The 13,850-nt window shown below is 48.1% G+C and overlaps 1 protein-coding gene across 10 annotated transcripts in view; it reads left to right on the top strand.

The window, feature by feature from the left end:
- Positions 1-13,850, top strand: part of CHD3 (chromodomain helicase DNA binding protein 3) — a 1,503,198-nt gene that overhangs the window by 1,334,379 nt on the left and 154,969 nt on the right. The window lies entirely within an intron of this gene.

Here is a 13,850-nt window from a genome sequence, read left to right as displayed (position 1 = left end):
GTTTACATGTTTATATCAATGTATGTGTTTTTTACTGAAGTGTTCTTGTCTAAATAGACTCTATCTGATAGAGACTTCTAGTTGCAGATTCCTTACCTTTTGAATTCCCCCAGGTGTCAGACTGGATCCAGAGACTTTTTCTTTGAGCAGTACCTCTGTGCGTCGTTAGGTGGCGTTGGTCGACTCCGCGGGCGTCGATGGCATTTTGTTGGCCATGGGCGTCGATGGCGGTCGTATATAGTCACCACCCCGGTGCACTGATGTCAGTTCTTTTCTTTCTGCGCCAGTCTACGCGCAGATCAGGAGAAGAGCTATTTCAGTCACTTATTGACTACTACGACATTTTTGTCGATAAATTTTGATGAAGTTGTGGATGCATCAAGGGATGACCGGCAAGACCAGTTTCAAGCCCTGCGACTCCTGTCACCAAATGTGTCGGTGACGGATCAACACCTCGTGTGTCTTTGGTGCCTGGAGCGATCGCGACCCGAAGTCGTGCTCCGAGTGTCAGGCCATGAACCTGAAAGCTTTGAGGGAGCGGTCGACACCACGGCACTCACGGTCTCATTCAAGAGGAAGGACTCGAGACTGGCCACAGAGTCTGTAGTGTTCTGGCTCGCGGCATCGGCGCGCGGTGTTTTCTTTGATCCGCGCGCCGCTCTCGCGAACCGGTTCGGCACGAGACGCGTTCTGTCAACGCTCCGTGCCAAACGAATTCGTTTGAAAAAGAGAGGTGAAGAGAGCGGCGGAAAAAGCTGGACAAAGGAGCTTCCCTGTTATATGTTGCTAGGGTGGTTTCTATAAATAAATAAATCTGGACGAAATCCACTTACGTTTGAGCGGCTTCATTACTACATTTGTGGCGACGAGGAGAAAGAAACCACCCAACGAACCCACAAGTCAAGATTTGAAGGTGTTTTCCTTTCGTCATGAGCAGCGCTGTGAGTCTAAACCCCACCCTTACAACTAGAAAGCTAACCTTAAGACTCTAATTCTGTTTTTTTTGTGGCCTCTCCAACAAAGCCTCATTTTACAACTAGAGCGCTAACTTCTTTTTGTGAATTTGTTGTGGAACAGAACAAACGCCATTTTTGCTTTTACTAAAGATTTCTGAACATTTATTTTTCAAGCAGAAGACTTTTTTAATTGTTGATTGTTACCTACATAAAGTATTTGCTCCGGAATCAGTATGCAGGCTGTTACACCTCCACCACCTTTCTTAGAAACTCCTGGGGAACCACCTATCACATGGAAATGTTGGTTTGATGCTTTTGAAACATATTTAAGAGCGTTAGGAGCTACTAGATTTAGACCTGAAAGAAAGAAATGTCTTTTATTACACTCGCTTGGCTTTGAAGGGAGATCTACGTTTAAACATCTACCAGATATACAAACACAACAAGATGAAGAACTTGATGAATTCCAAGAAGCAGTTAAAAAACTGGAATTGAGGTTCAATGAGCCCCCGAGTTTAGTCGTTTTAAGACATAAATTATTGAAACAAACACAGAAATCTAATGAAGACATTGATACGTACATATCAGCTTTAAGATCTTTGGTAGCTGAATGCGAATTTGATAATTTTAGTGATCAGCTTATAAGAGACCAATTTATTTGCCACTGTTTGGACAAAAAAATTCTTCAGAAGCTCTTGACTTTGGGGAATCCAAGCCTTAATGAATGTATCAGAATGGCTAAAAGCATTGAAACTTCTGTACGATCAGTGAAGGAACTTGAAGACAAGCCTCAAGAACATGTCTGCCCTGTGTACAATAAAGAGACTTCAGTCTTTAAAAAAAAAGGAGATTCCTTGAGAAACACCAACTCTAAATCGTTTTGTTCACAATCCAACTTTTGTTTCAGATGTGGAAATAATTTTCACAAGAAAGGGAGTAAACCTTGTCCAGCAAAGTTTGTTACTTGCAGATTGTGCAACAAAGTGGGCCATTTTGCTAAGGTTTGTCAAAGCACCAATGGTAACAAAACTAATGTTGGTGCTATCAAAGATGAAGCTCAGGATTTTCAAGATAGTGATCTCGTCTCTGATTTACAAGACATGGTGCTAGTTGTTAATGATGATGTGGTCAAGTGGCGTGATCCTTCAGACTGTGTTGATCCGTATGTGGAATTGGGCGTTGGAGACAAAGTTATTTGTCTGTTAGTTGATTCTGGTGCACAAATTACAATGATCACTAAAGAACTTTTTCAAGATACATGGAATTATAGAATTCTTCATCCTCCAGACAGATCTCCTGTGTCATACGAAGGACAGAAAATTGACTTGTTGGGATATTTTGAAGATGTTCTAAAATTCAAAGGGAGAGTTATCTATGGAAAAATTTATGTAGCTGTAAAGGGTCTTAATATCCTTGGTTGGTTTCATCAAGGATTGTTCGGTATGATATTAAGACCGGGTACACGCGAGCAAGTACTCGCCGTGAGGGATTCAGATAGGGTGGAAGATTTATTAAACGATTTTCCCAAAGTCTTTTCTGGAGAACTAGGGAAAATTAAAGGTTTTAAGCACAGAATTAAAGTGAAAACACAAGATGAGGGGAGTACCTTTTAGTGCACGGAATGATTTGGAAAAGGAATTGATTTCTTTAACCAAGTCAGGTATTATTGAACAAATTGAGTCTTCACTTTGGCTTTCTCCTTTAGTCGTTGCTAAAAAAAAAAAATGGAGAGCTTAGGGTATGCATAGACTTACGTGCTCCTAACAAAGAGATTTGGGTTGATTCTCATCCCTTACCGAAAATCAATGATTTGTTAGCTCTTGTCGCTGGTGCTAAGTTTTTTACTAAATTAGATTTAGCATCTGCCTACCACCAAATTGAATTGGAACCTGATTCCCGACATTTCACCGCTTTTGTTTCACCGTGGGGAACCTATCAGTATTGCAGGTTACCTTTCGGTTTAGCATCAGCTGCGTCTGTGTTCCAAAGAGTAATGGAAAGTTTACTCAAGGGCATTGATAGAGTAGCCATATTCCAAGACGATGTGTTGATTTTTGGGCCGGATCGTCAATCTCATGATGCCACACTCAGACAAGTTCTGTCTATTTTTCAACAACGAGGAGTTGTGTTAAAAAGGGAAAAGTGTGAATTCCTCAAAGAAGAGGTAGAATATCTGGGCCATGTGATTTCTAGTTCTGGTGTCAAACCAAAACCTGGGTTGGTTCAGAACATTCTCGATGCGGCTCCTCCCACTGATAAAAGTGGTGTTAAAAGTTTTTTAGGCCTTTGTGAATTCTATTCTCGGTTTATAAAGGATTTTGCTTCCAGCGTTAGACCTATCTCAAACTTACTGAAAGCAAAAGTAGATTTTAATTGGAATAGTGATTGCATTGAAGCATTTGAATGGATTAAACTTCAGCTTTCCAAATGTGTGGGACTGAAACCGTTTAATCCTGAGCTGAAGTCTGTACTCACTGTTGATGCCAGTAATGTGGGTTTAGGTGCAGTTCTTATGCAACAAACCCCTGATGGTGAAAACACTGTGGGTTTTGCTTCCAGAGTCCTAAGAGATTCGGAATGCCTGTATTCGGTTATTGAAAAGGAGCTCTTAGCCTGCTGGTGGGCGATAGAGAAATTCCGCACTTATCTCTGGGGTACTAAGTTTTTGCTCCAGACAGACCACAAACCTCTCATTTTTATATTAAGTGGGAGGAATGTAAAAAATTGTTCGCCCAGGATTGCAAGGTTCTCAGCTCGTCTCCTTCAATTTCAATTTGATATTCAGCATATTTCTGATGGAAAGAATGCACAAGCTGATTTTCTGTCTAGGTTCCCTGCGGTTTCCCCATCACAGGTATTAAAAGATGAATGTGACGATGAGAGTTGCATAATAGCTTCTCTTGAATTGAATGATGCTGGTCCATTTTCTGAAGCAGAATGGATTTCGGCTACAGATAGTGATCCTGTCTTGAAAACCGTTTCTAAATTTATCAGTGAGGGGTGGCCTAAGGAGAAGTCTTTGGAACCGGGTATTCAGCCTTTTTTTAAAATTAATGAAGAATTATCATTGGAGGGCGGATTGGTTATGAGATCGGACAAGTTGATACCTCCTCAAAGCCCATGAGGGACACCTAGGTTCGACTTTCACTAAACGTAGGGTACGTTCATTTTTCTGGTGGCCCTAAATGGATACAGAAATAGATAATTTAGTCAAGGGTTGTGTTATTTGCGTATCTAGCGATAAAGTTCTTAAAACATCTGTACCACCCTTAATGCCCATTGAACTGCCGGAGAGACCCTGGGTGAAACTAGGTGTTGATTTGATTGGTCCTTTTTACACCCTGCCATCAAATGCTAAGTTTGCTTTAGTCCCGTTAGATTATTACTCAAAATGGCAAGAAGTTAGATTTATTAGCGAACCAAATTCAAAAGCTGTGGTGAAATTTATTAGAGATGTGTGCATGAGGGAGGGTTTTCCCGAATACATTGTTTCTGATAACGGGGTGCAATTTGTTTCCAATGAAGTGGAACAGTTTTTCAGGAGTAGTAGTATTAAACTCCTAAAAAGTTCTTTGTTTCACCCTCAAACTAATGGCCTTGTAGAACGCTTTAATCGGGTCCTGGGTGATTGTATTAAATGGGCCAAACAGAACAAAGTTGACATTCACTCTGCTACTCAGTCAATGTTGTGGTTCTATAGGACTACACCCCAGCCTTCCACTTTGGTTTCTCCTTTCGAATTATTACCAGATAGGAAACCAGTCACTGAGTTTAAGCCTGCGTGGATGTTCAAGTTATTGAAACAAGAGGTGTGTGTCCAAAGCTTAGATCATTTTGTGAGAAAGAATGTAGCAAGGGCTCAAATTTCACAAAAACTCTATTATGATGAAAGGAGGAAAGTGTCTGATTTGGAGGTGAATGCGGGAGATTTCGTGAAAATCAAAGTTGGGGGTTTCATCAAGAAAGGTGACTCAAAGTTTTCGTCACCGGTTTTAGTCAACAAAGTATGCGGAAATGCTGTCAGGGTTGAGGGTGGTCATTGGTGGAACAAGTCTAAGGTTGTGAAAGTTCTTTCTCCAGCCAATATGAGCCTGTTAGTTGGTGAAGCTGAGCGTCATAAAAAATGGGATTTTCAGGATGATGGTTCGAATGAGTGTGAGGGTGCAGGCAAGGTTCGTGATGATTTCTCCATGGTACGCAGAAGTACTCGTATAAGAGGTAAGCCTTACAGATTTAGATGAATATATGTATTGTTATTTTTTGTATTCCTTTGGAATATTACTGTTATAAATTCAATTGTTCTTTGCCTCTCGTTATTTTATGTTTCTTCTCTTGTTTTTTTTGTTTTTGTCTATACTTATATTCCAGTGTAATTGTCCAAATAGAGTTGTTAGGTATAACTACAAGTTGTATTAGTGCTATATTCTGAGTGTAGTATATTATTGTTTTCCAATGTACGGCTATAGGTTTTCTCTTCCTTTTTTTTTTTTTTTTGGAAGAAGAAAACCCATGTAGTGTTCTGGCTCGCGGCATCGGCGTGCGGTGTTTTCTTTGATCCGTGCGCCGCTCTCGTGAACCGGTTCGGCACGAGACGCCTTCTGTCAACGCTCCGTGCCAAACGAATTTGTTTGAAAAACAGAGGTGAAGAGAGCGTCGGAAAAAGCTGGACAAAGGAGCTTCCCTATTATATGTTGCTAGGGTGGTTTCTATAAATAAATAAATCTGGACGAAATCCACTTACGTTTGAGCGGCCAGAGTCACTACCACTCTTTGTGCTCAAAGTCATCGGGACATTCGGGTCATAAGAAAAAGACCGTCGCTTGGATGATGTGGTGTGCCCCGCACTTCCCCGACTTCCGGGGAGCCGGAGCCACCCCTGCCCAGCTAAAAGAGTTTTATGAGGCAATCCGCCTCATGTTTTGGCAGACCGACCCGCCCTCAGCCACAGGTGAGTCGGTGAGGGCCCCCTTGGGTTCAAAGTCATCGGCTTCGGCCACGACTCCAGAGTGCTCCTCCGGATCCAATCTCGGATCCACCCCATCGACGGTCGTGCCACAGCGACCTTCCCCAACGACGGCTCAGACGTAGACGCTCCTGACGTCGGTTGGGCCCTCAATCGACATCGACCGTAGTCTCATACCTGACGACCCGTAGCCGGAACGACATTGCTCGACCCCGATTCTGTTCTCTAGGGGTCTCCTGGGCACAGGGTTGATCCAGACCCTTATACTTATGGGTATTGATACAGGGAGAGTTTAGAGGGGCCACTGGACACTTTAGAATACCAGCTTGTCCCCCAAAAGGGATTTGGGTGATACCAGTGGTCTAGACACCTCACCTGACTCTGGTATGGTCTCTCCCCCTACTGTGGCTATGGAGGAGGGCGCCACGTACTTCATGGTGGTGAGAAGGGTGGCTGAGGTCTTGGACCTCGAGCTACCTTCTGTGGAGGTTAGGCCTAATATCCTAACCAACTTGCTTCAGCTGGGGTCTTCCACATGAGAACCCCTTCTCCCTTTTAATGAAGCACTGACCGACGCCCTTTTGGGTACTTGGTCCAGACACACCACAGAAGCTCCTGTGAATAAGAAGATTGCCCGCCGCCATCGGCCTGCGCAAACAGACTGGAAATTCCTCACCCAACACCCCACGCCTGAGGGCCATGTGATCCAGGCTTGCTCTTCTTCTTCCTCTGGCACTTTCCCTACTGACCCCCTTATAGGGAATCAAAAAGACTGGATAATTTGGGGAAGGAAATGTTTTCTTCTGCCAGTCTAGCGCTGCGGTCCGTGAACAACGCATGCCTTTTTGGCCGCTATTCCCATACTCTATGGGATACGGTTGTGCAGGTGCTGCCTAAAGTTCTGGAGGATGCCCGGACTGGCCTCTCCCAAGCGTTGTGGACTGAATACGACCAACTCTCTAGGCAGATCGCTTGCATTGACTGTGGCATTAAGACTGGCTGAGAGCATCTGGCTTTTCGGGGATGTCCAGCAAACGCTGATGGACATGCCCTTTGATGGCACCCGTCTCTTCAAAGACAAGGCGGACTCGGTGCTTGAGCGCTTCAAGGATTCCTGAGCCACGGTCTGGTCCCTTGGCCTCGCTCCTGCCCCTAGACCCAATCAGTCGGCATCTCGCCCCTATCAAGGCTTTGGAAGGGGCACCCAACCGCGTCCTTTTCCACAGAGCCATCGACCGACGCATGCTGTACAGCCCCTGCGCGGATGCGGGATCCCACGATCTCGGGGATCAAGGAGCCAGTGGGTCCCCCAGTCCACCTCCACCCCCCTCCTCGGCCTCCAAACCTTCCTAGTCCATTGGAACACCTGGAACCAGTTGGCGGCAGGATTCACCATCATCTGCTCCACTGGAAATCTATTACCACGGACAGGTGGGTCCTCCAGATAGTTTGGAAGGGCTACTCCCTCCCTTTCAAGTCTTCTCCTGCAGCCATGCCACCTTCATTCGACCACCTATCGGAGGATGACATGGCACTTCTACACGAGGAAGTCAAAGCTCTTTTGGCCAGAGGAGCTACAGAGAGGGTCACTGTGTCAGAAGTAGGTTGTGGTTGTTATTCCCGCTACTTTCTGGTGCCAAAGAAGGACAAGGGCCTTCGTCCTATCTTAGATCTTCAGTCTCTCAATCTCTTCCTCAAAAAGGAGAAGTTCAAGATGCTGACATTGGCTCAGGTCTTATCTGCTCTGGACCCGGGAGACTGGATGGTATCATTGGACTTGCAGGACGCCTACTTCCACATCCTTGTCCTGCCGGCCCACAGACGTTACCTAAGATTCGTAGTAGGCCACAAGCACTTTCAGGTCACCGACCCCCTTTTCACCTTACCAGCACCCCTCGGGTGTTCAGGAAGGTGATGGTAGTGTTTGCCACTCATCTGCGCAAGTTAAGGGTCCCAGTCTTTCCCTACCTTGACTACTGGCTGTTAAAAACTGGTATGCACCAGAAAGTCATCTCCCACCTCCAGACTACGGCGAACCTCTTGCATTCGCTGGGGTTCACTATAAACATGCCGAAGTCACACTTTACTCCTTCTCAGACTCTCCCTTTCATAGGAGCTGTTCTGGACACAGTGCAGTTTCGGGCTTATCCTCCTGAAAAGCGAGACCAGGATATTCTGGCTATGATACCGGTTTTTCAGCCTCTGGATTTCGGTGAGAATGACTCTGAGGCTGCTGGGCCTCATGGCCTCCTGCATCCTGCTCGTTCAAAAGGCCAGATGCCATATGCAGGATCTGCAGTGGGACCTGAAGTTCCAGGGGGCGCAGCTTCAGGGGAGACTCTTCGACAAAGTCCAGATCTCGGAGGGGACTGCGAAAGATCTTCAGTGGTGGCTAACGAATCAAGATTGGGTCAAGGGCAGATCCCTCTCTTTTCCCCAACCAGACCTCACAGTAGTGACAGATGCGTCACTCATGGGATGGGGCGGCCACATGGGAGAAGCAGAGATCAGAGGCCTCTGGTCTCTGGCGGAATCCAGGCTTCATATCAATCTGTTGGAGCTCCGAGCGATTCGACTAGCATTGAAAGAATTTCTTCCCTCTCTCAAAGGGAAAGTAGTGCAAGTGTTCACAGACAACACCACCCCCATGTGGTACTGCAGCAAACAAGGCAGAGGGAGGTCATGGACTCTTTTTCAAGAGGCGCTTCTTCTCTGGACTTGACTGGAACATCAGAGCATTTCCCTGGTGGTTCACCATCTGGCGGGCTCTTTGAACGCCAGAGCAGACGAACTCAGCAGACGATGCATAGTCGATCACGAATGGCGTCTCCATCCGGAGGTGACGCAAGGTCTCTTTCAGCAGTGGGGAGAGCCTTGGTTAGATCTCTTCGCCTCCGCAGAGAATGCGCAATGTCAGCTGTTTTGCACGTTGGAGTTTCCAAGGTGGCACTCGCTCGGCGATGCTTTTTGTCTCGACTGGAGCTCAGGCCTCCTGTACGCCTTTCCGCCTGCACCACTTCTGCCCAGAGTTCTGAAGAAGATCAGGCAAGATCGGGTCCAAGTTGTCCTGGTGGCTCCAGACTGGGCACTAAGAGTCTGGTATCCAGAGCTCTTGAGCATTTCCATAGCTCTTCCTACTGGAATGTCCATTCAGGAGGATCTTCTGTCGCAGCAGCAGGGGACGGTCATCCACTCGAACCTCTCCACTCTACGCCTCCTTGCGTGAAGATTGAGCGGCAACAGTTGATGGCTTTTGACCTTCCACCCGAAGTCTGTAATGTCATCTTGACAGCCACCCTCCACCAAAACGGTATACGCCTGTTGTAGGAAGCTGGCTCTGTACATACTATATCAAAATGAGATATAGGCCATCATTATAACATTGGAGGTATATACCGCCTACTGCCACGGCGACGGTTGACAAAAGACTATCGCCGCGGCTACCAGCCGTCAGCCGGATTATGACCATAGCCGGATTTTGGTCAGAAGGATGGCAGAAACCCGGCTGTGGTCATGCCGGTGGACGGCGGTAAGGTGGTGCTGCTGCCAGCAGCAGCGCCACACCAGTAGACCGCTGCAGACCTGGCGGTGTTCTGCTGGCGGATGCTGCTGCTGGCAGCAGCACCCCATCCCGTCTCCTGCCAGGGGACACCCTGACATTAGGTAAGTTGGGTGCTCCGACAGGGGAGGGGGGTGGGAGGGTTATGTGTGTGTTAATGTTTGTTCATGCGTGTATGCGGGTGTGTGATGCTTGTCTGTGTGTGCGTGTATGGATGTGTGAGTGCGTGTATGTTGTGTTGTGTGCATGCGTGTACATGTATGTATGTCAGTGTGTGTATGTGTGTGTGAATGGATGTATGCATGCTGAGAGGAATGTGGGTATTAGTGTGTGCATGTGTAGGAAAATGCCTCTCATGGCATGGATACCCCCTAACTTTTTGCCTTTTGTTGATGCTAGTTATGACTGAAAGTGTGCAGGGACCCTGCTAACCAGGCCCATGCACCAGTGTTCTTTCCCTAAACTGTACCTTTGGCTCCACAATTGGAACAGCCCTGGCACACAGATACGTCCCTTGTAAGTGGTACCCCTGGTTCCAAGGGCCTTGTGGCCAGGGAAGGTGCACACTGCCTCTCAGCTTGTGTGTGCTGGTGGGGAAAAAATGACTAAGTAGACATCCCTTCAGAGTGCCATGCCCACAACCCACTACCTGTGGCACAGGTAGGTCACCCCTCTAGCAGGCCTTACAGCCCTAAGTCAGGGTGTACTATACCACAGGTGAGGGCATATGTGCATGAGCAATATGCCCCTACAGTGTCTAAGACAAAACTTAGACATTGTAAGTACAGGGTAGCCATAAAGGGTATATGGTCTGGGAGTTTGTCAAACACAAACTCCACAGTTCCGTAATGACTACACTGAAATCTGGGTGGAGGTGCTTCTCACCTCCCCATGCAGGAACTTTAACACCTGGCAGTGAGCCTCAAAGGCTCATGCCTGTTGTTACAGCACCCCAGGGCATACCAGCTAGTGGAGATGCCCGCCCCTCAGGCCACTGCCCCCACTTTTGGCGGCAAGGCAGGAGAGGATAATGAGAAAAACAAGGAGGAGTCACCCACCAGTCAGAACAGCCCCTAAGGTGTCCTGAGCTGAGATGACCCCTGCATTTAGAAATCCTCCATCTTGAGTTTGGAGGATTCCCCCAATAGGATTAGGGATGTGCCCCCGTCCCTTCAGGGAGGAGGCACAAGGGGGTGTAGCCACCCTCCAGGACTGTAGCCATTGGCTACTGCCCTCCTGATCTAAACACACCCCTAAATTCAGTACTTAGAGGCGACCCAAGAAATAAAATTTCTGCAAATTACACAAAGAACAAGGACTGCTGACCTGAAAGGCCTGCAGAGACGACGGAGACGACAATTGACTTGGCCCCAGCCCTACCAGCCTGTCTCCAGACTCAAAGAACCTGCACAGTGACGCATCTGACAGGGACCAATGACCTCTGAGGACTCAGAGGATTGCCCTGAACCCGAAGGACCAAGAAACTTCAGAGGAACGGCGGCACTGTTCAACAACAGCAAGATCTTTGCAACAATGAAGCAACTTTTAAAGAACTCACTCTTCCCGCCGGAAGCGTGAGACTTCACACTCTGCATCCGACGCCCCCGGCTCGAGCTCCAGAGAACTAACACCGCAGAAAGGACTTCCAAGTGACTGTGACTTCGTGAGTAACCTGAGACGACTCCCCTGCACCCCCACAGTGATGCCTACAGAGAGGATCCCGAGGCTCCCCCTGACCATGACTGCCTGGTAACAAAGAGCCCCGACGCCTGGACCAAGCACTGCACCCGCAGCTCCCAGGACCAAAAGGAATCAACCTCCAGTGCAGGAGTGACCAGCAGGCAGCCCTCTTCCAGCCCAGTCAGTGGCTGGCCCGAGAAGCCCCTCTATGCCCTGCCGGCATCGCCTAAGTGACCCTCTGGTCCCTCCATTGCTTTCTATAGCAAACCCGACAACAACTTCGCACACTGCACCCGGCTGCCCCTGTGCCGCTGAGGGTGTGTTTTGTGTGCCTGTTTGTCCCCAACCCAGTGTTCTAAACGCCCCCCCGGTCTGCTCCCTGAGGACGCAGATACTTAACTGCCAGCAGACCGGAAACAGAGCACCCCTGTTCTCCATAGACGCCTTTGTGTTTTGGGCCCTCCTTTGACCTCTGCACCTGACCGGCCCTGTGTTGCTGGTGCAGTGACTTTGGGGTTGCCTTGAACCCCCAACAGTGGGCTGCCTATGCCCAGGAGACTGACTGTGTAAGTGCTTTACTTACCTCAGAAACGTAACCATACTTACCTCCCCAAGGAATTGTTGATTTTTGCACTGTGTCCACTTTTAAAATAGCTTATTGCCATTTTAACCTATACTGCGTGTACTACTGCTTTAATTCAAAGTTCCTTACTTACCTGTTTGGAGTACTGTAGGAAGTTGGCTCTGTATATACTATTTCAAAGTAAGAAATAGTGTGCACAGAGTCCAAGGGTTCCCCTCAGAGGTAAGATAGTGGCAAAAGTAGATAATTCTAATCCTCTATTTTGTGGTAGTGTGGTCAACCAGTAGGCTTATCAGAGGGAAGTGCATTTGTTGAACACACACAGGCAATAAATGAGGAACACACACTCAAAGACTTACTCTAGGTCAATAGGTTTTTTTATTGAAAAATATATCTTCTTAGTTTATTTTAAGAACCACAGGTTCAAGATTTACAGTTAATACTTTAAATGCAAGATACTTCACTTAGATACTTTAGGAACTTTGAATGAAAACAATATCATGTACAGTCTTTGTAAAAATGTCAATAAGCTATTTTCAAACTGGACACAGTGCAAAAATCAACAGTTCCTGGGGGGAGGTAAGTAAAGGTTAAGTTTGCAGGTAAGTAAAACACTTAGAAGTCTCAGAGAAGGGTCCAAGGTAGCCCACCGTTGGGGGTTCAAGGCAACCCCAAAGTTACCACACCCGCAGCTCAGGGCCGGCCAGGTGCAGAGGTCGAAGAGGTGCCCAAAACACATAGGCTTCAATGGAGAACAGGGGTGCCCCGGTTCCAGTCTGTCCTCGGGGGGCAGACCAGGGGGGTTTTGTAGGGTACCGGGGGGGACACAAGCAGGCACAGAAATTACACCCTCATCGGCACAGGGGCGGACGGGTGCAGAGTGCAAACAGGTGCCGGGTTTTCGATAGGAGGTAATGGGGAGACCCGGGGGTCTCTTCAACGATGCAGGCAGGCACAGGGGGGGCTTCCTGGGGTAGCCACCACCTGGGCTAGGCAGAGGGTTGCCTGGGGGTCGCTCCTGCACTGGAGTTCAGTTCCTTCAGGTCCTGGGGGCTGCGGGTGCAGTGTTGGTTCCAGGCGTCGGGTCCCTTGTTACAGGTAGTCGCGGTCAGGGGGAGCCTCTGGATTTCCTCTGCAGCCGTCACTGTGGGAGCTCAGGGGGGTCGTCTCTGACTACTCACTGGCTCGCAGTCACCTGGGAGTCCTCCCTGAAGTGTTGGCTTTCCGCAGGTAGACCCAGGTGCGTCGGGTGCAGAGTGGAAAGTCTCACGCTTCCGGCGGGAAACGTGAAGTCTTTGGAAGTTGCTTCTTTGTTGCATAGAAGTTGCAGGTTTTGAACAGGGGCCACTGTTCACAGGAGTTTCTTGGTTCTGTAGTCCAGGGCAGTCCTCTGAGGCTTCAGAGGTCGCAGGTCCCTGTTGGATGTGTCGCTGGAGCAGGTTTTCGAAGTTGGAGACAGGCCGGTAGGGCTGGGACCAAATCAGTTGTCGTCTTCCTCTTTCTATGCAGGCTTGTAGGTCAGCAGTCCTTCTTCTTTCTTCAGGTTGCAGGAATCTAGTTTCGTAGGTTCTGGGGTGCCCCTAAATACTGAATTTAGGGGTGTGTTTAGGTCTGGGAGGGCAGTAGCCAATGGCTACTGTCCTTGAGGGTGGCTACACCCTCTTTGTGCCTCCTCCCTGTGGGGAGGGGGCACATCACTAATCCTATTGGGGGAATCCTCCAAAATCAAGATGGAGGATTTCTAAAGGCAGGGGGTCACCCCAGCTCAGGACACCTTAGGGGCTGTCCTAACTGGTTGTTGACTCATCCTTGTTTTTCTCATTATCTCCCCTGGACTTTCCGCCAAAAGTGGGGGCTGTGTCCAGTGGGTGGGCATCTCCACTAGCACGAGTGCCCTGGGGCATTGTAACACGAAGCCTGAGCCTTTGAGGCTCACTGCTAGGTTTTACAGTTCCTGCAGGGGGGAGGTGTTAAGCACCTCCACCCAGAGCAGGCTTTTGTTTCTGTCCTCAAAGAGCACAAAGGCCCTCACCACATGGGGTCAGAAACGCGTCTCTTAGCAGCAGGCTGGCACAGACCAGTCACTCCTGCACTGAACAATTAGGTAAA

This window comes from Pleurodeles waltl, chromosome 12 (genome assembly GCF_031143425.1).
Source record: "Pleurodeles waltl isolate 20211129_DDA chromosome 12, aPleWal1.hap1.20221129, whole genome shotgun sequence".
Classification (NCBI taxonomy): domain Eukaryota; kingdom Metazoa; phylum Chordata; class Amphibia; order Caudata; family Salamandridae; genus Pleurodeles; species Pleurodeles waltl.
The sequence above is the reverse complement of the archived record's forward strand: the minus strand, read 5'-3'. Positions and strand labels throughout refer to the sequence as shown.